Below are 23,270 nucleotides of genomic sequence, written 5' to 3'. Positions count from 1 at the left end.
CAATGGACAACAACAGCTGAAATGATCATGGGGAAGGGGAGATTTTTCTAGATCAAGCCCAGAAAAGCAAGACTGGCTCCCCCAAACACAAGCAATGTTTTCCACAGAATGACCATTAATAATCCGTTAGTTAGACCAGTTCAAATATAACACATACCATTTGATCATTTCTTCCACCTCTTTTTCCCCATTTTAGTGCATTTTTTTCCAGCAGCCCCTTTGGTGCATTGAACAGTATCCCTCTTTTTGTATGTTGGTTGCTGTAATACCATGTCTGTAAAAGCAGGTCTTAAAACAAACAAACAAAAAACCCCACAAATCCCCATTCATTATTTTTTCAAAATGACTCCAGACAAACCCTTCATGAAGCACTGCAACAAACAATTTTGAGTCAAATAAGAATAAAATCACTCCCGGTGATCAATAGCAATCCTTGGAAACTGACTCCCAGCCCCACCCCGCAATATTGGACCAACCGTGTGATTTGGCACCTGAAAATCGGACTAGAATTACCAACTTACCTTGAACGGAGTTGGCGCTACACTCTTCCCCAGCTGTCGCTGCCATCGAGGATTTGTCTGCACAGTTGAGGAGGAGAGCCAGGAAAAACAGTCGTCTTTGCCCAAGAACATACGTCTATCCAGTACTGGAGTAAGCCAGGGATATCTCAGTGAGCTTTGGGTTTTGCACTCAGCTTAAATATGATCCTTCCCTTGATCTCCTCAGTGCATTTTCTTAAATGTATCTAAAGCTAAATGTCTCTGACAAGGGTCTTTGCAAGCAAAGCCAAGACACTAAAACCTCAAACCCATGTAAGAGGGATCAATTGTTTGCTCTAAACTTCTTGGTCACTAGTAGCTGATTAGCTACCTCCACTCTCCCACACACACCAGAGAATAAGAATTATATCATGAGAGAGTTAAATAAATGACCAGAAATCACATGGCTAGTGATCGGATTGAGCAGAGCTATACACAGAACACCACTTCGAGTCTTTACAATGAGTTTAAAGAAGTATGAGATAAATAAATACCCTGAAGGAGTTTAATTGTTAACCAGGAAAACAGTTCGAAAGTCCTCAAATTGCCCTCCCAAATTTGTAAAATAAAAATAAAATTGAAGAAGAGATGTCTGATGAAAAGTCTTTTCATATTTTACTATTTGGAAATTTTGATTATCTTTTTCTTTTGGTTAAAAATACACACAGCAGTGTACTTTTCTAATTAGCATAGGCCAGGAAATGGATATTAATTCTATACTACTCATTATTACTTACATTAGATATATATAAATAGCAATTGTTAGACTTAGCTTATTGCAAGTGTCACCAAATAGTATGTATTTGGTCCACATTGGGTGGACTTTTCTTAAAAACACTTTTACTAAATGTTTGGTTTGCTTTTATTCTCACAGCTAGTGGTGAGGGATACAATAAGACACAATGCTGTAAAACTGGCTTTTGCTTGAACTCTAAAGATGTAATTGCAGTGGGGAAATACATTTCCGGCTTGACTCTAACTTAGAAAAGTTTTGCTTCCCCTGAGCTGCAGATGAGATTTTCTCTGAGTCCTGTGTTCTAACAGATGTTGTTCCGCTCTTCTCCTTGGCCATTAAGAGTTGAGGATAAAGTTGAACCAATGTAATCACGACCTTACAAGACAAATGTATTTGCAGTAACTTAAACCCTGGCTTTCTTCGCTCTTCTACCCTTTTATCCCATAAGGTTTTTGTTTTTTAAAGCTTTACATCGACTTTCATGAATTGTGCCCCCTCAAAACGTCTATGTTGAAACCCTCCCCCCGCAATGTGATTATATTTGGAGATGGGGTCCCGCTAAAGAAGTAACTAAGTTTAAATGGGGTCGTAAAGGAGGAAGCCTAATCCTATAGGACTGGAGTCCATAGAAGAAAAGGATGAGAAACACCAGAGGCCTCTCTCTCCACGCTCCACATGCACACAGAGGCAAGGGCACATGGGGACACAGTGGGAAGTGAGCCACTGTAAACCAGGGAGAAAGGTCTCACCTAGAACCAGCCTTGCCAGAACCTTGATCTTGGGCATCCAGCCTCAAGAATCATGAAAAAATCATTTCTGTTGTTTAATAGTCTGAGGTATTGAACTTTTCAATCCCTTCACCTCCTTCTCCTAATATTCCAACCCCCTTCCCTCTGACAACCTCCAGTCCATTCCGTGTCTATGACGCATAAATTGGTTGTTACAAAATGGCCATGGGGATGTAAAGTACAGCACAGGGGATATAGTCAATAGTACTGTGAGAACTATTATGGTGCCAGTTGGATACTGAAAATATCTAGGGGAAAACTATGTAAAGTGTCTAACCACTAAGCCGTACTATGAAATCAATACAAAATAATATTGAATGTAAACAACAATTGAAAAAAAAGTTATAAATTTTAAAAAAATAGTCTGAAATATGTTACTATGTCAACTCAAACATACTAACATACCTACCATAATCTTTTTTTTTCTTTTAGAATAGTCAAAACTTCAGGGTAGGAAATAAAAACTGCCCTATGCAAGTCACGTGGCCATCTCTTCTGCCTCCATGGATATACTGGTCTAGCTCTATACCCTCTTGGATTAGCGTGACTGAGGTGTACTTCTGGGACATTTACCAGTACCATTCTACCTAATATTCAGAAGTCGTCTCTCCCTTTAACTACTTTTTCCTCTTTTATCTGGTGGTACATGTGTGAGTGTGGGGGGGGATCCTAAAAAACTGTGCATTTTTATTCAAATAACAAATTCTCAGTCTATGATAGCCCATTTTTGTGTCTTATAAAAGCCAAACTCTTGGAGGTCACTGAGTTCCTGGCTCTGCACCCCTGGCCTAATCATAACTGTTCCATAGGACGAGGGATGGACTCTGATCTCAGTGGGGTCTGGTTTCTGCTCACTTTTGCAGAAACATGGATGTGATGAGGGACACATGCACTTGGGGCTCTATCTGGTATTTTTAAGGTACCTAAAATCAATCACATCTAGCCACTCTATTCTGAAACAGCATAAATCCTCACAAATAATCCAGGGACATAAGACAAATTGTATGTATCATACTTTCCTGTGAAAACTTTGTTGCTAATTCTTATGAATGAATAACCGTAACCTTATAATGCCAAGAGGGCATTTATCCCTTCCCTGCTTTGCAACGCATTATATATTACAAGGATTTGTACACTGACTAACAATACATGACATCTTCTCAACATGTCATCTCTCTAATGAAGAACCACTTCACTGACCAAGAGAGATGAGATTTATAGTCCCTATTTCAACAATTATTGATATGAACTTAGTCATTTCCAAGAAGTCAAGATGACACAGCGTTACAAAAATGATTTCACAACACCATGCTATCAACTTAGGATATGTGTAACAGAAGTTTTGTATCCAAGTAGCTTGCTATGTGATGAATGCCTAATTGTTCATTCACCACTTATATTGGTTAGCTGCTATAACAAAATGCCATAGACTGGGTGGCTGAAATAATAAGATCTTGTTTCTGGAGTCTGGGAAGGTCAAGGTCAAGGTGGCTGCAGATTCAGTAAGTCTGGTGAGAACCCTCTTCCTGGTTTGCAGTTGGACCCTTTCCTATCTTTTTTTTATGGCACTAACTCCATTTTTTGAGATCTTCACCCTCATCACTTAATTACCTCCCAAAGGCTCAATTTTAAATACCATCACATTTGAAAGGACTTCCACACAGGTATTTGGAGGGGACACAAATAGTCCCTAGAACCACTGTTTGGAGAAATAATGATGAGAAGACACTAACGTCGGAGGGCTTTCCTTGGAGTGGCGAGGGAGCCATCTCTTACCCTGAACACTTTCATCTAGCTTTGCTTGTGTTAAAATGTTGGCCTTGCCTTTTTAAAAGCATATTTGAAACTCTCACAAAGTGACCTAAAAGGTCAAGCTTTTTGATCAGATGACAGGGTGAGAGCTTCGACTGAGATGTGGCCAAGAGTTTGCTCAGTAGATGTTATTGTGACCAGGAGGTCCCAGAGAGCTTATAGCTGTCAACGCTGTCAACAGTTTCAAAGATTTCAAAGGCCACTCTTCCTACTGCTTTTATCCTAGACTTTTAAGAGCCACAAACTTCTCAAAATGAATGCATTCTAAAGAGAGCCCCTGAGCAGACCTTCTGAGAGCCTACCGGCTCTTCTTGGAAGATGCATAGGTGTTAAGAGCTAGGAAATGGACTGTCTTTGGCTTTGCTACCTGAAAAGAGAAAAAGGAATTTGTCAAACCATTTTAACAAACATGTGATCTCAATTTAACTCAGGAAAATGAGACCCCACACCCTCAACTTTCCTTGCAGCTATGGTTCATTTCATTTTACCTCTAGTTACTGTCCGTTGAAGTTGTAAAATAGTTTCTAGGATTTAAAAAAATAATTCAGCTCTTGAAAATAAATATATAATGTATGTGTGTTTATACACACATTTCATATATATGTATGTCTATTTATGTGTGTATGTGGATATATATAATTATCTTCAAATGTTTTTGATTTCTTCTTCACCTAGAAAAAGTATCTTTACAATGCAACCCAAACATCTGTATATTTGTGCCACTGTGGAAGTATATTTTGTATATATAAGACACACATAAAAATAGCAGTTGAAAAATTGTAACATAAAGATGAAATAAACAAAATTATATACATAACTTTTATTATGTTAAAGAATGGTAAAAAAAATTTATCTCATTAAAATATTTTTTAATTTATTTATTAAATTTAATGCAGTGACATTGATAAATCAGGGTACATATGTTGAAAGAAAACATCTCTAGATTACTTTGTATACCCCTCCCCCAAAGTTAAATTGTCTTCTGTCACCTTCTATCTGGTTTTCTTGTGCCCCTCCCCTCCCCCCACCCCTCACCCCTGTTGCCATCACATTCTTGTTCATGTCTCTGAGTCTCATTTTTATGTCCCTTCTATGTATGGATTCATATAGTTCTTAGTTTTTTCCTGATTTACTTATTTCACTCCGTATAATGTTATCAAGGTCCATCCATGTTATTGTAAATGATCCGATGTCATCATTTCTTATGGCTGAGTAGTATTCCATAGTATATATGTACCAAAGCTTTTTAATCCACTCGTCCTCTGACGGACACTTGGGCTGTTTCCAGATCTTTGCTATTGTGAACAATGCTGCCACAAACATAGGGGTGCATTTCTCCTTTTGGAGCCGTTCTATGGTGTCCTTGGGGTATATTCCTAAAAGTGGGATAGCTGGATCAAAATGCAGTTTGATTTTCAGTTTTTTGAGAAATCTCCATACTGTTTTCCACAGGGGCTGCACCACTCTGCATTCCCACCAGCAGTGAAGGAGGTTCCCTTTTCTCCACATCCTCGCCAGCACTTATTCTGTGTTGTTTTGTTGATGATCACCATTCTGACTGGTGTGAGGTGATATCTCATTGTGGTTTTAATTTGCATTTCTCTAATGATTAGTGATGTTGATTAGGCATTCTCTAATGATTAGGCATTTTTTCATATGCCTATTGGCCATCTGTATGTCCTCTTTAGAGAAGTGTCTATTCATCTCTTTTGCTCATTTTTGGATTGGATTGTTTGTCTTCCTGGTGTTGAGATTTATAAGAAAATGAAGTACCTAGGAGTCAACGTAACCAAGGAGACTAAAGACTTGTACTCAGAAAATTACAAAGCATTAATAAAAGAAATCAAGGAAGATACAAACAAGTGGAAGCATATACCGTGCTCATGGTTAGGAAGAATAAACATCATTAAAATGTTTATTTTACCCAAAGCAATCTATAAATTCAATGCAATACCAATTAAAATACCAATGACATACTTCAAAGATATAGACCACATATTGCAAAAATTTATATGGAACCAAAAGAGAACACAAATAGCCTCAGCAATCTTAAAAAAGAAGAATAAAGTGGGAGGTATCACACTTCCTGATATCAAGTTATACTACAAGGCCATTGTACTCAAAACAGCCTGGTACTGGCATAAGAACAGGCATATAGATCAATGGAACAAAACAGAGAACCCAGAAATAAACCCACAGTTCTATGGACAACTGATATTTGACAAAGGAGGTAAGGAAATACAATGGAGTAAAGACAGCCTCTTTAACAAATGGTGTTGGGAAAATTGGACAGCTACCTGCAAAAAAATGAAACTAGATCACCAGCTTACACCACTCACAAAAATAAACTCAAAATGGATAAAAGACTTAAATGTGGGTTGTGAAACCATAAGCATCTTAGAAGAAAACATAGGCAGTAAGCTCTCTGACATCTCTCAGAGCAATATATTTGCTGATTTATCTCCACAGGGAAGTGAAATAAAAGACAGGATAAACAAATGGGACTATATCAAACTAAAAAGCTTTTGCACAGCTAAAGACAACAAGAACAGAATAAAAAGACAAACTACACAATGGGAGAACATATTTGACAATACGTCTGATAAGGGGTTAATAACCAAAATTTATAAAGAACTTGTAAATCTCATTAAAATATTAGTAGTTACATCAGTCTGTGTAGTACTGTCTGTCCCCCCACCCAGTAATAATGAGTCCTCATTGACTTATCACAATCAAGTTTATTTGTCACTCACATTGGAGGCCAGTGCAGGTGTGCTTTCATCAGTAATGTTCCCTCATGTAACCAGGCTGAGGCCATCTTGTAATGTTGCAACAGGTGACCTCCACAGCCACTTACAATGGGAGAAGTGAAATCGAGAACATTGCACAAGTACTTTTAAGAACCAAGCTCAGAAGTAATGCCAACTCTTCAATTTATACATCATGGGCCAGAATTCAGTCAAATGACGACCTTGAGGAGCATGAAATCAGAAATGGGAAATAAAGTCTTTATATGTGTCCAGGGAAAGAAAGTGATGGAGTAACCACCTAGCATTGTTTCAGTGATGATAATGTTTATTATTGTTATTATTAATATCATTATTATTTATGTAGTTTGATTAATTTAATAAGATCAAGGCAAATTAATAATCTTAATCATTTATAAAATATTAATTTAACACACTATCTTATAGAAAGTCAAAGATCTGGTTCTAATTCTAATTTGTTTCAAAATTGGCTTTAAGGGCTGTAAATGCAAAAAAAGCAACTTCACAAAGATCTCTCGATATAAATGAGAGAAGAGAATTAGAAAAAAATATTTTTCTTTTATAAAAACTTTCCTAACAAGAGAAAATAATTTAGCTTCTGACCATTCTGTTGAATATTATTTTCTGAAGACATTTCTCTGCAACAGGCAAAACAAAAAAATAAAGAGTTTCTCTAATTTTAATCTTTTACTAGTAAGAAATGTCATAAGTAGTTCTGAAGTATTTATTTTGTCTTGAAAGAAATTTTGAAAAGCACGGGTTGTAGTACCAATTATATCAAAGCATTATTATAAAAAATCAAAGAGCTGTGTCTTAATTATGATGACATCATACCTGTACACCCTCAAGGCACAATATGCCTTTGAAGGAGGTCTCTAATTAATTAAAATCAATATAAAGTTAGTTTTTTTCCACTGATTTGAGGGGTAGCGGAATGTAGAGAGAAGCATCAACTTGTCATTCCACTTAGTTGTTTCATTTAGTTGGGCTCTCTTTGATTGCTTCTCATATGTGCCATGATTGGGGATTGAACCGGTGACTTTGGCATGCAGAGAGGGCACTCTATTCACTGAGCCACCTAGCCAGGGCCTAAAATGAATATAAATTTACAATCAAAAGTCTGCCAAAAGCTTTAGATATTTTCAAGTTAACATCTTTTTTTACTTTGTAGCATGACTGCTATTCTAGCAGAATGGTTAGCTTCTCCATATTTTTGGATTTTGTTGTGCTTGCCTTGTTAATATTACCTTCAATTTGAAATTTCTTTCTTTTTATTTATTTATTTTTTTTTTTTGAGAAAGTCAGGGAGAGAGAGATAGGATCATCAAGCTGCTCCTGTCTGTGCCCCGACCAGGGAATCAAACCAGCAACCTCTGTGCTCCAGGACAAAGCTCCAACCAACTGAGCTATCTGGCTTAATTATTTTTATTCATTGATAGAGACAGAGAGAGAGAGAGGGGAGGGTAAAGGGAAGCATCCATTTGTTTTCTGAGTGGTCCAACAGTCGTGCATTCATTGGTTGCTTCCTGTGTGTGCTCTGAATGGGATCCAACCTGCAGCCTTGTCATTTTGGGATGACACTCTTATGTGACTGAGCTAACTGGCCAAGGTTTGATTTGAAATTTCTTGATAAGAATATTTTAAGCTACTTACTTATTTTATTACCCTTAGATTGTTTAAAACTAGATGAGCCTGACCTGTGGTGGCGCAGTGGATAAAGCGTCGACCTGGAAATGCTGAGGTCGCCGGTTCGAAACCCTGGGCTTGCCTGGTCAAGGCACATATGGGAGTTGATGCTTCCAGCTCCTCCTCCCCTTCTCTCTTTCTGGCTCTCCTCTCTCTCTCTTTCTGTCTCTCCCTCTCCTGTCTAAAAAAAATGAATAAATTAAAAACAAAAAACTAAAAAAAAAAAACTAGATGATATGAATTTATAAATCTACTTAATTGGGTAAGACTAAGTTGCAAATGATTGCAGTTCTCCAAAAAAACAAAACTGAATGGAAGTCCCACTGCCAATACCTCCACATGTTGGAACTGTTACCCTTCCTCTGGACAGCTTGTGAATAGTATGTGACCATCTGCTAAGTGGCCTGAGTGAAGCATCTTATATCCATCTATGCCTTAAATATTTATAAAACAGTTGACATATTTATAAATACACACAAGTAGAACTTCTCATATTCCCTTCCTTTAACCAAATGGAGCATCTTAAGCATTCTCTGAGTGCACAGGCCCCGTGTTTGAGGATGTTGCTATAGAAACCAAAGATGGGTACCTCCTAGAGCTGTTACAATGGATTCATTCTAAAAGTTTTAGGTAGAAAAGCTGTGAAATAAAGCTATTTTTTAATCTGTAAATTAATTTTAGTTTTCCAATTTAGCATCGTTTTTATTTTATTGTATATCATAATCTTTCAGTATGTAAGTTTTCTAAAGTCTTAATCTGGGCCTGAATGTGAGCCTACGTGGGCTATTTTTATGTGAAAAGCCTGGGGGTGGGAGTGAGGGGAAGTGCGGGGAGTTGAACCTGGGGAGAGGGTTGGCCAGCAAGACTGTTTCTGTCCACGTACAAAAACCAGGGTTGCTTTGGTTTTCTGCTCCCAGTAGCCGCAAAAGGTATGCAAGGAACAGGTGAGGTCCTGTGTTTTAATGTCCATCCAGTTTTATGTTAAAAATATTAAAGTAACTATTACTCATGTATATAGTGAAGTTCCTAAAGTCACACCTTGGTTTTAAAATAATTTGGGTAAAATATTATTGTATCTACTAAATATTATACATTTTGGTGATGAAGACTGGGATGATTAGACTTTTTGGGGTTGAATATCAGCCCCGCTACTCAATTTGTTCACAGCTTTGACAATGTATTCAACGTTCTTAAGACTCATTTTTTTTTTATCTCATACATGTATTTGAGGGTTAAATAAGATAATACACAAACCTGAATCCAATGCCTGAGAATGTGTGTCCAATATGTTAATTTTATTATTTGTATTACTAATGTATCTGTGACTACTATCACTGAATAGTGGAGAGATATATACATATATATAATCAAATTTTATAAAGAAACTATGTTTATCTTTTTTGTAAAATATTTTTCTATGTAAACATTATGAAGTTTTTTAATTCTTTCTTAAACCATTCATACTAAAATCTTCTGTCTAACCTAAATAAGTCTATTGTCCTTTCTGCGCAATATAAATCTAAGTGTAAGAGCATGGATGTCAGAATGTGTGTTTCATTGAAATTCTTAGAGGGTCGGCAAGGACCGTAGAATGTTTTATTTTTCTAAGCACTATTGTTTATTTATGTGTTTATATATTTATTTCAGTGTTTAAGCATAAGATTCTATTACGGTTTTTCTTGTGATCCACTGATAAGGCTTGAATTTTGGTGTACAACACAAAAAGAAAATCGAAGAAAAACCAAAACATTGTTTCATTTGTATCACAGTCTGGCCTATGACTCAAGGTCAGTTTTGAAGCCAACTGAGCAGTGAAAAACGAGCCAAGCGCTGAATTCACATTTGGACTGTTGCATTCTGGGTGTGTCACGGGGCTTCACAAACGTTTGGGTAAGATTATTTACTGTGCTCTCATTGCTCCATGCTCTGTGTGTTTTTTAGGAAGAACTTCTGAAGGAAAAGGCTCAGGTCCCTAGCAGCCCCCAGAAATTTGTTTATTCTGATCAATTCAAATAAACAGACAGTGATTTAACACTGATCTGTGCTAAAGTTTAAGGACACAAGACAAGGCACCAAACATTGGGTCTGCCTTTCAAAGGGTCAAACTGCAACTGATAATAGAGAAATAGAAGAAGGGAGAGGGAGAGGAAAGGGAGAGGGTAGGAAGAAAGGAAGGATAGAGAGTGAGGGATCCAGGAGAAGAGGAGGGAGGCAGGAAGAGAGGGCGTGTCTTAGAGGACTTCCCCAGAGATAAGCACTAAAACAGAAGCACAAATGCATTGCATAGAAAAGGCGGTAATATGAACCTAATGGTTTAATAGTCCAAAGTAAAAAGGATCCTTTCTTGAACCCACCTATAAACTAAGTTCCCTACTTGATTTTGTAACAGTACAGGGACATTCAAAGGTTTTTATTTCTTATTCCTTTTGTTTAAAATTAAAATTATTTTTAACTGCTGAAGATGTGATGCTACACTAGAGATTACACTTGCAGAGTTTATAATATATCTTGCTGTTTTAACCATCCTACCTAGCCTTATACAAAGTATTAATAAAGCTTCTAGTCTCTGCCAGCCTTGGCAGCTTAAAGCGAAGAGAGAAGCTGGGACCTAGAAGCAGGTCCACTAAGGGAATATACCTGGAAGCCAGTGGGCAGTGATTTGGGGAAAGGATGAGCTAGAGCAGGTGCTGGCAATGGCTACCCAAGCAGCACAGGCAACAGGTCAGGAAGGAGCATTTACATTCTCATTTTACAAATGCAGAAACAGTTACTGAGGGGAGGTGCGCTGCTCAGGTTCCCATGACTTGAAAGTTCAGAACTGGGATTTGAACCAGGACTATCTGATATCTAAACTGTGCTTATTTTCACATGGCTAGGTTCATGTTCCACGTGGTGGTATAGTGAAACTAAAATAAGCAATCAGGACCAGTGTGGCCCATGTTATGTAATAACCTGATTTACTTGTATTTAGAGAGAGGGAAATATAAAATCAATTGAGCCTAACTCATATTCTATAAACACATTCTACTCTTCAGTGAAGATAATCATGTTGTAGGTGAAATAATCTTTTGGTTGTGTGGGGTAAAAGTAGGTTTACAATTATTCGTATGGAGACAGTTCACTAAATAATAAATAATAATCCAAGAACAAACTCTGTGTTTCACATACTCACAACTAGAAATCTACTTTTACCTTCCCCTGTACTATTGAAAAGAATGTTGTGGAAGGTCTTTTCTTCTATTATTCACAGACTCTGGCTGGCTTATTTTGTAAGACATCTTGGAAAGGACATGAACTTTTATGCTATCCTTGTTCTCATTTGAGGAATGAATGTTAAGAAGCACTCTGCTGTACTCCCTTCAGCTCATTTTGTCTAATTCTCTTATAGCCATAAGACAATCTCATACAAATGCAAATATTTGTTGTTACTTAAAGCTGTGGATAGAATCTCTTTACTAAATGGCAATCACGGCCAACATGATTGTGGTGAGCTCGCAAATTCGAACATATGGTTGACCATCATCAATCAAAAGTGAACTGGATATATTTATCATAAAGCAAACAAAGTCCATCTAAAATATACACTACTTAATGAGTTATAGAGTTCATATTTGTCATTGTATGGAAGAACTATTCAGATACCAAATGCCAGGCTTCTTTTTTCTAGTACAACTCAGTCTAGTCTTTTATCTCTGGCCAAATCGCATATGCCCTGCACATGGAAGGAATACAGTGTTCAGAATCTGAAGCATTCTGTTTGATCATCAGTACTGTAATTAACAAGCTGTGTTGTCATAGGATAATTAGACTACTTAATACCTTCACAAATAAATTTTCTTACCTCTAAAGTAGCTTATATTTATTGACTATTTGCTATATCCCATCCACTGGTTAATTAAGCTTTATATGGGAGATGGCATTAATTCTCACAGGTAGACTTTTCATTATTCTCATGTTACCTACAAGGAAATTCAAGGTTTAGAGATTGTAAGTTACTTGGCTAAGATGATAAAGCTTGTGATTTGTAGAGCCAGGATTCTAGACGGTTCCTACTCCAGAGCCCCAAAACTGTACTCTCTCTCCCATCACTCTTCTCTCCCCTGGCTACCTCTGTCTCAGTTCTCTTGGGAATTTTGTTACTTTTCAAGATCAAAGGATTATAATAAGGATAAAATGAGAATTCATATGTAAGAGCTTATGTACTTGAAAGCACCATACATATGAATATGCATTCAACAAATAATTATAAGCAACTACCATGCAAGTAACAATTGCCAGATTGGATTTCGACCAGCCCAATGTGATATGGTTACAGACAGTTACTACAAGGAATGAGTGTTGAAAGTCAGAATTGTGTTCCATGACACCAACGTCAAAAAGTTAGCAATGTAGCCCAAATGTTTTTGTTTCCTTCAGTAATTCTGTTGATCATCTGTGAATGACTATAAATACTTTTGAATTAGTATGTGTATCTTTATTCTCTACCTCTGGGGTCACAAGCTCCATGTGTTTATTCTTAACTCATTTGTCTTTTTGTTTGTGGCTTACAGTCTCCCTCAAATTTCAAAAAAAAAATGTTTCTAGTATTCTGAGATTTTATGAATGAGTTTATTTTTAATATATTCAAATCTTTCATGATTGTATAGACTTCACCTCTATCTTTCTAGGCCTTTGTTGTCCCATATTCCCAATTGAAGGAGTTGTAATGTTTTTGAAAATCTTTTTAGAAACATTAGGTGTTGTCTGTGTGATGCCAAACATCTGTTTGCAAATGGAATAAAGAAAGGAAACACCAAGATGTATTCACATATCCAGCTGTTTGGCATTAGGTAACTGAGTCTCTACTTCTCATCCACATATTTAGAGGCAGAGAATTTATGACCATATCTTCCTTTCACTAAGGAGTGCTGAGTGGTACAAGGGGGTAATAGGGTTTAAGAATGATAAACCAAGGTGATATGGGGCCAACACATTCAAAGAGGTGATTTCTGTTCTCTGGCTTTGAAGCAAAGGGGTGATTTTCCAATGGTGACTTGCAATGGTAGAGAACTGAAATTAGTTTCCAAAAAAGAAGCCTCCAAGAGTATTTAGTAACCAGACAGGGGCTTTGTTGCCATTGCGGTAGGTTTTAAAGTTAGGACATCCGGTGGTTTGGTAGGGATTAGGGAAAGTGGCCAGGAAGAAATACTAAGGACATGTTCTCAAAGGCCCTTTTCTGAAATGAGGCCATAGTTGTCTAACTTGTCTATAGTCACACTACTTTTGTAGCATACTGCACAAGACATCATACAAGATAGAATAGCTACAATATTTGGAGAATAGAAGAAAAGGGCCATTATAATATTACATAAAATGAGAAAAGGACTGCAGTTTCTAATTAAGTGCCCAAGTCTGTTGTACAATGAACTATTTGTTGAACTTTTAAAATATAATTTGGAATCTTTGAATAAATGACTTACAGCCACGCAGTAAAAACAGAGACATTTATTCTGGGACACATGGATTGCATTATCTGTTCTGAGGCTTGCTCACTCTTCCACAGACTGGGCCTGACTACCTGGGCTAGCTGAGCAGCAAGGAGCCAGGTGGCTTGGCAGGAAGGACCCTGCTCTACCTTAGCTGGCGGTAAGCCAAAGGTTATTCTGAAAGAAATCCTTAACTCAGATTAGTTGGTGTCTGGGAGGTGGTGCCATCTGATTTTGAAATGTTAGCGAGACGTCAAGGACAAAGAAATCCCAGTAGAGCCCAGGGAACTATGTAATATTTGAAGAAGGGTTCCTTGGGTCATGTTGTGCAACTACCCATTTCCTGAAATTTACCTTCAGGGAGAAATTGAAACCTTCCTCTTGAATGGATGTGGGACTTCAGGATAAGAGAGCACATGCCAGCCTGTTTGATCCCTTTCACAGTCTTAAGTCATTTGAAGTTCTCATTTACTCGGATTTGGCCAGAAACAGGCTCTCAGGGCTCAGGGAAAAAATGTTTCAATGATCCACACAAGAAGTTCAAGAGCCTTCTTGGACATTAACCTCTCTTACAAAACATTTTTTGATGAGTCAAGTGTAAACAAATCAGATTCATAGAGGCCAAAAGTTTCCTTGACAAACAAGCTTAATAACAAGGGTGATGTGGTTGGGAAGGAGAAAGCAGAGGTGGGGGGTCTTGGGAAAACATGTGCTGAGTTCTGCAGATCACCAAGTATCACACAAAGATTTCTTGATAAATGAATATGACTGGAGCTGAATTCAGTCAACACTGCCATTGTTCCAGCAAGAAATCTGGTGATGATATTCGGTTCTGTTGCAAGTTGGTCTTTATCCAAAGTAACTGATTGACAACCGTCCATGTCACACTTCTGGATAGTAATTGATGCTCCTGGCATCCTTAGGTGCCCTTTGTTTTTGGATTTTTTTTAGAATCAGAAAACCATCTTGGTTAGTAAATGTGAACATAATCACATCTAACATTCAGGAAGTACAAGTAAGGATATCAGAAAAGACTTCCTGTATAAGGGATGTTTTAAATGAGTTTTAAAGGATATCAAGGATTTAGCTATTCATAAAAATATGGTGAAATTAACAGAAAAAGAACATGTTTCAAAGTATAATAAAACCAAATGGCATATTCAGGAACCTACAGATTGGATTCCTAGAATGTCAAATTTGGGAGGAAGTAGAAAGGAATGTGATTGAAAAGCAAGCCAGGGCTCAGATTGTGGCAATATTTTGAAGATGATCATTAACCTTGGAAAGTTTGTGATGAAATGGGATGGCAAGACAGAAGATTAAATAGCAGAATCTCTTTCTCCAGTTACGATACTCTGAGCTAGTTTGAACATGGAGAAGTAATATAGAGCCCTCTAGTAAGCCCAGACTCTGGAACATAGATTTTGGGCCCATAAGTCTGAATTCAAATGTCACCTCTATCACTTACCAGCTGTGTAACTTGAGATAATTCAGTCTCTCTGTCCCATCATTTTCACATCTTTCAAATGTGAATAAAATACTATTTAACTCTTAGGGTTGTTTTGTGACATTATTAGTTTACTTAATATATAAAACGCTAAACGAGGATCTGAAGAGTAAGCTGTATATTGTTAATGCTACACACAAGTATCATGCTAATTTCTTTTTGTGTGTGTGACAGAGACACAGAGAGGGACAGATAGGGACAGACAGATAAGAAAGGAGAGAGATGAGAAGCATCAATTCTTCATTGCAGCACTTTAGTTTTCATTGATTACTTTCTTATATGTGCCTTGACCAGGGGCTACATGCGACCGAGTGACCCCTTGCTCAAGCCAGCAACCTTGGGCTCAAGCTGATGAGCCTTGCTCAAACCACATGAGTCCACACTCAAGCTGGCGACATCAGGGTCTCAAACCTGGGTCCTCCATGTCCCAGTTTGACACTCTATCCACTGCACCACCACCTGGTCAGGCCATGCCAATTTCTTAAGTTGTATTTTCTTCATTAATCATTAAAATAACCTCATGAGAAGAGTGCTGTTATTTTTATTTTTCAGATGAGGATTCTTCTGCATAACTTTTCTATAGTCACAGAATGGGTAAATGATAAGGTGAAGTCCACAGTCCCTATGCTCTTACCATTTTGCTATGACATTTGTGAACGTTCAGGCTTCCTTGTCTCTGAATATGCAGGAACTCAGGAACAATGAAGGGTATAAGATGCATTTTTTTCTATTTGTATCAGGGAGAGAGGGCACATAGCACTACTTTTTTAAAAGATGGCTTGTGGAAAAGCAGAAAGTGGAGAAGTTAGAGTTTAGGACACCTGGTTTAAATATCAACTCCCCAATTCATGATTATTACTCTGAGAAATGTCTTCATCTGGGTGTGGTTGAAGATGGAAGATAATCAAGTTGGAGAAAGCACTTTGTAAATAATAGCATGCCAGACAAGCATTAGTCATTTTCTGTCCCCTTAAAGTGAGTGAAATATTCATAATCATGCTTTCCTTTTCTCCACCACCGAAGTGAACCATAAATGAAAACCATCCCACTCCAACATCACTCATTCTACATGTTCAGAAAGAATATCTTTGTCCCTTTATATTGCAAATAATTTGAAAAGATGATTGTGTTGTTTCTTACCTCTTCTCAGCCAACTCTGCTTGAGCATGACTCAAACAGTATCCTAAAATATTTAGAGCATAAACTAAAGCTTCTTCAACACAGAAGGAGACAGCACTTAGACCAACAGTGAGCATCTCAGACTCTCCTAAACCGAGATCTTTGCTCTCTGGGGACCCTTGAGCTTTCTCCCAAAAGTCCATGAGAATTCTTAACTTGAAAATTGCATATCAATGCCAACCTAAAATTTTCTCCATAAACATGTTTTGACCATTTGATGCTAACTTCACAACTAATAATTGTCTCCATATTCAAAACCTTACTAGTGTATTTTGTTGTTGTCTATTTATTTCTTATTTTTGAATTACAGTTAACACTCATTATTATAATAGTTTTGTGTACAGCATATAGTAGATAGACACTTGTATAACTTATGACGTGATCCTCCTGATATGTCTACCATCCACCTGGCACCATACATAGTTATAATAATATTATTGGCTATATTCCCTATCCTGTACTTTACATCCCATAACCATTTTATAACTGCCAATTTGTACTTCTTAATCCTTACCTGTTTTCATCCAACCTTCCAACCCCCTTCCATCTGGTAACCATTAGTTTGTTCTCTGTATCTATAAATTTGTTTTTGTTTTGTTTGTCCATTTATTTTTTTAGAATCCACATTTAAGTAAAATCGTACGATATTTGCCTTTTCTCTGTCTGACTTATTTCACTTAGTGAAACATTTATGCTGTTGAAAATGGTAAGATTTTATTCTTTTTTATGGCCTAGGAATATTCCATTGTATGTATGTATCACCTTTCTTTTACCTATTTGTCTAACAATGGACACTTAGGTTGCTTCCATTTCTTGCCTATTGCAAATAACGCTTCAATGAACATACAGATGCACATATCTTTTCAATTTAGTGTTTGGATTTCTTTGGATAAATATAAGAAGTGGGATTGCTGCATCATATGGTAACTCTATATTTATTTTTGTTTGTGTGAAAATTCCATACTGTTTGTTAAAGTGGCTCCCTTAATTTGCAATCACACCAACAGTGCATAAATTCTCCCTTTTCTTCACATCATTGCCAACACTTGATTTTCATTGTTTATTGATGATTGCCATTCTCACAGGAGTGAGATGATATCTCATTTGGGATTTAATTTTCATTTCATTGATGATTAGTTATGCTGAGCATCTTTTTATATGCCCATTGTCCATTAGTGTGTCCTCTTTGGACAAATGTCTATTCAGGTCCTCAGCCCATTTTTTTATCAGATTTTTTTTTTGGTGTTAAGTTGTAGGAATTTTTTATATATTTTAGATACTAACTCTTTATAAGATATATCATTGGCAAATATCTTCTTCCATTTAGTTGTTTGTCTTTTTATTCTGTTGTTGCTTTCCTTTTACTGTGCAAAAATATTTTAGTTTGATGTGAAGTAATTCAATTTTATGCTGAACTAAAGTAAAAAAAAATGTAAATAGTGAATTTCTGCAAAGTGAAGGCCAAAGGACATCATGTGATGGTTTTGTAGTAGTTGAAATATAGTGGGAAAAATGACTGATCTGACAGCATACAGATGTATGGGCATAATGACTGCAAAATAAATTGAACCTTAACAGTGAGTAGCATGTTCCGGTATAAGTGTTGTTGTTTTTTTGTTTTAACTAAACAACAACATTCTTCATGTTAATAATGTTACTAAGTTGAATATTGCTGAGTCGCATCTTTTGTATGCATTTAATTAGTAAATGTGTTTTAAATTTTATAGCTTAAAATGTATTTATTTTTTGCAAGAGAGAAAGGAGGGGACAGGGACAGAGAGATAAGAAAGGAGAGAGATGAGAAGCATCAATTCATAGTTGCAGCACCTTAATTGTTGTTGATTGCTTGCTTTCTCATGTGTGTCATGACCAGGGAACTCCAGTCGAGCCAGTGACCCCTTGCTCAAGCCAGTGGCTTTGGGCTCATAGCTTAAAGAATTTATAAGCATGCGGTTTATATTTGTGGATATTTTAGCAATGTTATAATAAAAATCAGTTTAATCAACATCTATATTAAACAGAGTTTTGTTTCTTTTAAAAGGAGTCTGTCCATTATTCAAGTAAGAGAAACACAAAAATGATGGAGAAAAGCACAGGCTATGAAATCAGATAGAACTGGGTTTAAGACCTAATTCCACTATTCCCTAACTCTGTCATCTGGGTGATTTGCTTGATTTTTTCAAACTTTAATTATTTTTTCCTAAGAGGTGATCGCTAGATAACCAGTAAACAGTACATAGTATGCATACATAGAGTATACTACTCAACAGAAATAGAATACCTTTTTTTTTTCAAACTCTTTTGGGACTTTCAAAATAGAAACTTCTTGGGTCATAAAACAAATCTCAAAATATTTTAAAATATTAAATTATTCCTACCACATTCTCTGACCATAATAGTATCAAGTAAGAATCAATAACTGAAACACCATAAGAAAATCTCTATACACTTATAAATTAAACAACATAGCAAAATAATTCATAAATCTAAAAGAAAGTCTCAACATAATTAATGTATACATAGCACTGAATGAAAGTAAAAGTAGAACATAGCAAAACATGTGAGATGCAGCTGTAGCAAGGTCAAGAGGGAAATTTATAGCACTAAAATTCTTATATTAGAAAAGGGAGATATATCAAATAAATAATATCAATTCTTGGCCTGACCAGGTAGTGGTGCAGTGGATAGAGCATCAGACTGGGATGCAGAAGACCCAGGTTTGAGACCCCCAGGTCGCCGGCTTGAGCGTGGGTTCATCTGGTTTGAGCAAAGCTCACCAGCTTGGACCCAAGGTTGCTGGCTTGAGCAAGGGGTTACTCAGTCTACTGTAGCCACAGTTAAGGCACATATGAAAAAGCAATCAAAGAACAACTAAAGTGCCACAATGAAAAAAAATTGATGCTTCTCATCTCTTTCCCTTCGTGTCGGTCTGTCCCTATCTATCCCTCTCTCTGACTCTCTCTGTCAAAAAAAAATGATAATAATATCAATTCCTACCTCAAAAACATAAGAAAAGAATAGCATAATAAACCCAAAGGAAACAGAAGGAGGAAAGTAAGAAGAGAAATCAATGATATCGAAACAGAAAAACAATGGAAAAATTCAATGAAACAAAAAATCTGGTTCTTCAAAAACCAATAGTGTTAATAAACCTCTAGCAAGACTGACAGAAGAGAAACAACACACAATTCATGAATAACAAGAACACTCCCCATCTTATTCTCTGTGTCTATGAGTTTTCCTATTTGTTTGTTCATTAATTTTTCCCTTTAGATTCCACATATAAGTGAAATCATATGGTATTTGTCTTTCTCTGACTTATTTCTCTCGACATTAAACCCTCTAGGTCCATCCATGCTTTCGTAAATGTTAAGATTTCATTCTTTCTTATGGCCAATTTATATTCCCCTGTGTATATGTGACGCCATGTTTTTATCCACTCATCTATTGATGGCACTTGGGTTGCGTCTATTGTGAATAATGCTGCAATGCGCATAGGGATGCATGTATACTTTCAGATTAGTGTTTTGGGATTCTTTGGATAAATTCCCAGAAGTAGAATTTCTGGATCACAAGGCAGTTTCATTTTTAATTATTTGAGGACCCTCCACACTTTTTTTCCACAATGACTGCGTCAATCTACAATCCCACCAACAGTTGACAAGGGTTCCTTTTCTCTACATCCTTGCCAACACTTGTTTATTGATTTACTGATTGATGGTAGCCATTCATTGTGCTGGTTAACATTATTTCTGGGTGTGTCTGTGAAAGTGTTTATGGATGAGATTCACATTTGAATCAGACTGAACAGCGCAGATTGCCTGCCCCAATGTGGGTGGGCCCATCCAACTCATTGAAGGCCTTAATAGAACAAAAAAGCTGAGTAAGAAAGAATTCTCTTTCTCTCTCTCTGCCTGATGATCTTAAGCTGGGGTTGGGGACACAGATGTTCTCCTGCCTTTGGACTCCAACTCAGACTGGCATTTATACCTTTGGCTCTGCTGTTTTTCCGGCTCTCTCAGCCTTTATAATCATATAAGCCAACTCCTTATAATAAATCTCTCTTTCTCTCTCTCTGTTTCTATATATATCACTCAGCCTCACAATGCAGAAAACCAGATTTTCTTCCACTGTGTGTCTTGCCCTTAGAACAAGAGTAGACATCCTCTGTGAGTGCTTCTGGGAAAATAGAAGGTTTGCCTGCCTTCAAATTGCTTAACCAAGGAAGCGTCTTCCACTACTCCCTGGGATATCTATCCAAAGAAAACTGGAGGCTGCTGTGGCTGAGCCACTGGAAACACTTTCCAGAAAATAATTAGTGTTTCACAGTTTTGCATTAGCCCTTCTCCTTTCTAGAATTGTAAGGGTGCATTGAGAGCTTCCTGTGTACTAGCCACTGCATTCGGTGTTCTCGGGACATTATATCATTGTTACTTACCAACAGTTTTGTGAAGTTGCCACCAATATCCCAGATACACATGAGAAACCTGAAGCTCATAGAGGTCAAGGAGCCAGAATTTAAGCTCAGGTCTGTCTGAATGAGGAAGCACCTCTAACCCCCACATTATGGTTGGAGAGCTTTGTTTCCAGATCTGACACTTGAGTGCATCTGGAGTGACTCAATTTTGTGAGAAAAGCCTGGCTCTAGGCCGTAACCTTTGGCCATGGTGTTAATCCAAGTTTTTTTCAACCCTCGGAGGGCACTGCAGAAGCAACCACAGTGGTGCTACTTTTCAGAGTAGGGGCTGTTCTCTTCACAGGATAGGCAGAACACGCAGCGTGTTGACTGTGCCCTGAGCCACCGAAAACCTGCAAGCCATGTGCTCCAAAGAAAAGCCACACTCCTCAGGAGAAGTTATCTTTTCCAGATTGTACAAACTTTGGAGAGCTGAGATTAGTCAGGTTAATGCAGTTTAACACAAAGGCAACGTAGGAGGGGAAAGAAAGCGAAACTAATGAAGCTCTGTCTTTGATCTCCACTAATCAAGGCATTTCATGAGGTACTTTATGATCATGTAGTACTCAGGTCCTAATGAAAATGGTTTAAGTATGATTTTACTGGAGAGATCTAAGAAGCAGCCATCTAGGGAAGCAAGCCAGATATTAGGTAACTCAAGACCACTCAGGAAATCAAAATAAAGTTACAGCTCCATTAGCCAAGTGTAATGTTTTTGGAGGGAAGGCAGAGGGGCCCAGGTAGCCAGAAATTTTCCCTGCCTTCATTCTCCCCCGGGAAAATACCAAGTACATTGCACATTCTAGGGCATCGTGATCCCTATTCTTCACCGATGTTCAGGCAGGGCTACAAGTCGATTACCACCTTCGTACACTAGCACGCAGCTGTTTACCTTTTAATAATTTGCCTCTCCACTCTTGGCAGAGTCCAGCTTGCCAGATGGACACTTCATTGAGTGTACATGTTCTGGAAGGAAGGAAATGTCTCTCGGGATGTCTGATGGAAAACAAAGATGTCCAGTGTATTACTCTACATTTCAATAGCACTTCATATTTGCAGAGGGCTTTATCATAATGTTTTATTAGTGACTGCGCAGAGCAACCCAATGAGAAAGATGGTGATGTTTTTTTCACCGTGCAAGCAAAATTGAGGCACATTCAGGTTAACTTGCTGTGGCCCACACAGCCAGGATTAGAAATTCTAGACCCAAAGTTACATGTTTTTGGAGCCTCGCTTGTCTTCGGTTTTCTGCAGTTGCAGCTATCACTACAACAAGCCCAAGTTGAAGTTGAAGAGGAGCCTAACTAAGGTGGGACTCTAAGTATCTGTGCTAAATGTAAATTGTGTATGAGGTGTAATAAATACATCAAAATGAAAAGACCGGAAGAGTGCTTTGCCGTTTTCTGTTGTTATTTACACGATCTCGTGTTTGTTAGTTCTTCCAGTTGAACTTCAGAGAGTCGTCTGTTGCACCTCTCTCTCCATTCGCTGCTGGCTGTGAGCATCCCCCAGGACCTGCTTCTTGTGTTTTTATTCCATTCCCCTCTCCAGCTTCAAATAATGCCACGATATTAATAAATCTCAAATTACCAAATTGCTCTCTCTCTCTTTCAAATTAGTCCTTTTATTTATTTGTTGTTGTTGCTGTTGATTCAAGACATATTTCTTGTATCTAACATATGCTAGGGGCATGGGACAAAAAGGTGATTATAACTTGGTGCTTCCTTTTATATAATTCACAGGCTATCAAGACATAACCAAAGAGAGAAATTCCAGTGTTCCCTGACAAGTGTCGTAATAGTCTTAGCATTATTAGAGCAGAGAAGTATCTTGTTCTGCCTGGACTAGGGTGTCAAGGAAGGAATTCTAAAGGAAATAAATTTGTTCCTAATTCTCAGTCCCACTTTATCACACAGTCATTCATATATCTGGTGATTAATAACTTAGCACTTACTGTGGGTAAGTTCTAGAGTGAGAATACAGAGCATTACCTAAGACACTTATCTGTGACCTCAAGAATTTTACTATGTATGTAAGAAAAATGGATGTTCGGACAGAATCAGAAGGTATTCCCAACACATTGATATTTGTTTTTATCTATCTAGCTAAACATTTTTTTACCTCTTATCTTCAGTGAGCTTTTGTTGTTGTTTATTTTGTATGGTTCTAGTGAAGAACTAGTTTTAGAAAGATAAATTCTTTAACGGAAAATTTTGTGTCCATTATTTACTTACCATTGTAACCAAAAGGGCATAGCAGGGTCTCTTTGAATTTACTTCTACATTCCCCAAATGGCAATTATTAATAATACTAATAATATAAGAGTTTCATGAG

The sequence above is a fragment of the Saccopteryx bilineata genome, chromosome 3, assembly GCF_036850765.1.
Source record: "Saccopteryx bilineata isolate mSacBil1 chromosome 3, mSacBil1_pri_phased_curated, whole genome shotgun sequence".
In the NCBI taxonomy this organism is placed as follows: domain Eukaryota; kingdom Metazoa; phylum Chordata; class Mammalia; order Chiroptera; family Emballonuridae; genus Saccopteryx; species Saccopteryx bilineata.
The sequence above is the reverse complement of the archived record's forward strand: the minus strand, read 5'-3'. Positions refer to the sequence as shown.